The sequence below is a fragment of the Phocoena phocoena genome, chromosome 1, assembly GCF_963924675.1.
Source record: "Phocoena phocoena chromosome 1, mPhoPho1.1, whole genome shotgun sequence".
NCBI classification, from domain to species: domain Eukaryota; kingdom Metazoa; phylum Chordata; class Mammalia; order Artiodactyla; family Phocoenidae; genus Phocoena; species Phocoena phocoena.
Genome location: NC_089219.1, coordinates 53389848 through 53393876, shown reverse-complemented (window position 1 = coordinate 53393876; position 4029 = coordinate 53389848). Strand labels below are relative to the sequence as shown.

The 4029-nt window shown below is 50.8% G+C and overlaps 1 non-coding gene across 1 annotated transcript; it reads left to right on the top strand.

Moving 5' to 3' along the window:
• The first annotated feature begins 885 nt into the window (after nucleotides 1–885).
• On the top strand, nucleotides 886–991 carry LOC136140436 (U6 spliceosomal RNA). Its single transcript, XR_010657613.1, has one exon. It is a non-coding gene; the product is annotated as a U6 spliceosomal RNA (small nuclear RNA).
• The last annotated feature ends 3038 nt before the right edge of the window (nucleotides 992–4029 follow it).

Genomic DNA, 4029 nt, shown 5'->3' with positions numbered 1-4029 from the left:
ATGTAAGGGCTCGTCTGCCCTCTGCCCATCAACAAACCCAGCAGATCTGGTATATTTTTCACCCCAAAATCCTCCATCCTGCTGATCCTGGGAGGCTGTGCCCATTACAGCCACCTCGATTCTAAGCCACCTCCACCATCAGGGTTAGACTCTGGGGTAGGTCTGGCCCAAGTCTACTAGCCTGAGAGACAAGGAATTTCCTGGAGAATAACTCAACCCCAGGGAACCAAATGGAGGCCGATGCAGAGTAAGGCCTGCTGTCTCTCCTCAACTTTGCCCCAGCCTGTCAGCCACTGCCCCTGCCCCTCCCCCCATGCCCTTGTGCCTGGGTCCTGGGGAAAGAGGCTGGTGAGGACAAACTGGAAGAGCAGATTCATTCAAGCCCCCCCAGGCCATTGGAGGTCAGAGCATGGTGATGCCCCTTAATAACAGTTGACAAAAACAGGATGAAGAACTCCTCCTGGGGGTGTTCTTTAAATCACCGCAGGGCTTAGGTGTGCTGAGGGGATCAGCAGAGGCTGGGGGACACAGTGACAGCTGCAAAAACGCCAGTGCCAGAGGTGGTAGGGCCAGCGGTGTGTGTGGCAAGAGGACAGCATGCAGATGTCTGGCGACAGACTGGGCCCATTGTTCACACAGGAGTCACTCTCTGGGAGCTCTCAGAGACAGAGACATTTTGGTAGGGGGAGCAGTTTGAAAGGGAACGGGGTCACACACTAGTGAACGCTGGAGTGAGAGTATGCTTACTGTATGTTATCATTTCTGGCAGTTAAAAGCCCTCATTTATAAATGCTCCAAAAGCCTGTGTTCCTGCCTGAGGGCAGGTGGAGGTTTTAGCAGTACAGTACAAATGTTGGCCATCATCTCTTCTAAAAGGAACAATTCGTGCTCGCTTCGGCAGCACATAGACTAAAATTGGAACGATACAGGGAAGATTAGCACAGCCCTGTGCAAGGATGACACGCAAATTCGTGAAGCGTTCCATATTTTTATATATGTATATGTACAGCTGATTCACTTTGTTATACAACAGAAACTAACACACCATTGTAAAGCAATTATACTCCAATAAAGATGTTAAAATAAAATAAAATAAAAGGAACACTTCAACAGAGAGCCCCAGCTGAAAGAGCCGAGGGACATTCCTCAGCTGTGTTTGTCCCACCCCTGGTGTCCAGTACAGCCGGGAGGTCATCTGAGCCAACTCAGGCCAGCCAGCGACCTACGACCTATGGTCTAGCCCCAAAACGGAGCCAGGCCGATCATATTCCCACCTCAGGAATCTGAACCAAGAATGCTGAGATGCGCAGGCAGTTAGCAGAGGGGCTGGGGGCCACGGGAATGCGTTGGAAGGTCCCACCCGGCGGAGTTGGAGCTGCCGTGGGAGGGGGAGAGGCCAGGAGGAGGCAGGCAGAGACCTGGGTAGGAGAAGGTGTGCAGCGAGAAGTGAGGATCTAGAGAAGACGGCGAGAAAGGCAACGACAGAGGTGGACACCACGACCCACAGAACCCCCAGGGCCCCTCAGTCGCAGCTCCAGCCCTGACTCCCTTTCTCCTGAGGGGCTCTCTGTTCCATGGAACCAGGAATCCCGAGTATCTGATGGCCAGGGTGACCTCCCTGCAGGATGCTGGGGGCATCTGGGTTGAAGGAGACCTGATGTTCAGTCCACAGTGGCTTTGCAGATTACAGCCAGGACATTGAAGGATGGTGTGAGCAAGGAGCAGAGTGGACGTGATGATCAGCTGCCTCCCGACCACATCAGAGGTGAAGCAAGAGGAAGTTGACTTTGAAAGCCTTCACACAACTACATTGTGCCTCAGGCAGGCAGGGAAAACGGTGGACTGGTTATTTCCAGGGATCCGGCAGCTAGAGTGCCTCAAATCCCAGCTGCTTTTTCTAACTGTGAGAACCTGGTCGTAAATGTACTCTTCTAAGTCTCAGTTTCCACATCTGTAAAATGGGCATCGAACAGAACCTCTTCCCTCAGGTTGTTGGGGGTTTCACGGGGTTTGCCTGGAAAGCAAGATGCTTGGTCTGTCCTTTAGATGCTATAATTATGTGCGTAAACTCCTCCACGAAGGGCAAGAGGTAGATTAGAGGCTGAGGACTCTTTTTGCCTGAAGAATTTTCTACCTGCAGTGACCAGCATGGGCTTGTCCAATGACAGGAGCACACCCCTTCTCTTTGTCCCCCCTCAGGGCCTCTGTGGGGAAAGAGGCTTTCAGAGTCACTCTGGCTGCAGACAGGCCTTACTTAGCCAGGCTTATTAATAGGAGCCGTGTCCATTTCTGTCTTAAAATAGCCATAGAAAGTTACTTAATATGAGCTTCCAGGTGGGTGGTCAAATTGCTTTTATTGTCTTCCTCTCAGGGGAGTTCAAGAACAGCCATCTGCCAGGCATAGGGGCCTCCTGGCTCCAATGAGAGGGGCCTGCCCAAGGGAGGGGCACTGGACTTGGAGGGCAAGAACCTTGGCCTAGAACAAAGCCCCACCACCTGCATAGCTCAGGCTCTAAATTCTAAAGTTCTAAATACTTTAAGAGGGTCTCTGCCTAGAACAAGGGCCTTGTAACAAAAAGTCCCTTCCGCGACCTCAAATTCCACACCCCGCCACCTGCACCATTACTTGCCCTCCTTGAATTTCTTACTCATTCCACTTCCAAACCCTATTTAGCCATGACACCCTCAGGAGCCCTCCATCCACTGTGGACACACACTCCCTTTAACCCCGGATCCTCGTTAGAAGGCTCTCATCATCTTTTGTTTTAACAGAAGTCTTCACTCTCTATGTAGCCCTTCAGGAGAAAGTTGCTCACCCTCTCAGGCCCATATCCTACACCTCTGAAGTAGAAGCGGTGGCTGGATTTTCCTGGCTTCCCTCTGTCACTTCCACAACCATTGCTTGTCCAGACTCACAGCTTTCTTTGAGCCTCATGCCATCCAACATCTCTCCTCCCCAATACTGAAAACTGTCCAATGCTCATTCACTGAATCATTCATGGCCTGGCTCTCAGTATTCCTCTCCTGCTCAAGTCCTGTGTCACCCTAAGAGATTTCAGTGCCCAGGCAGACAACTGACTGGACTGTTACTTCCTTGATCTCTTTAACTCCAAGGGACCTCACCTCTACTCTGCTTCAGCCACCACTCCCAGACCCCACCCTTGATCTTGTTGTGACCCAGGACTGTGTCATCTGGACTCTAGTAACCTCCTTCATGGTTGCATTCTCCCACTCTTTTGGCTATCTCAAGCCTTCATACCCATGATACCTGCACTCTGACCTCCAAGAGACCCCAGCTCTTTGTTCCTTCCATTTCCTCCAGTCTATCAGTCCCCCCAGCTGGAAGTCCAGACTTGGTAGGTGATCATGTGAACTGCACTCACACCAGTACCACCAGTTTCCTTGCATGCTATCCTGCTATGTCTTCCTGCCCCAACAAATTCCAGTTATTTTCTTCCAGCCTCCGTGGAGACCGTTCAAGTCCTGCTCTTCAACCTGTGCCTGGGGCTTCCCCTGCTGATTCCTCTGTTACAACCTCTCCTCTCTGCTTCAACACTCTCACTCCTCCGATATTTTCCTCTTGCCCTATAAATCTGTCCAGTCTATTGCATCTGACAAGAACTCTCCTAAGTCCCTTTCTATCAACCTCCAATTTGAGCTCCCCCTGCGATAATCTATTCACGTGTCCTCTCTTTCTCTTACACATTCCCCAGCCCACTGCACTCTGGCTTCTGTCCTAACCATTCCATGGAAACTGCTTTCCCTAAAGTCATTGTTCTAGGTACTATTACTGTGTAATAAAGTACAAATTACCCCAAAACGTAGTGGCATAAAACAACCATTTTATTATGCTTGTGCATTCTGAGGGTCTGGAAGTCAGATCGGTCACAAAGTATCGCTTGTCTCTGCTCCATGATGATGACCAGAGAGACCTAGACACGCCTCTCTATGTGGTTTGGCTTCCTCACAGCATGGTGGCCTCAGGGTAGTCTGGCTTCTTACATGGCATGCCCTAGCGTTCCAGGAAAT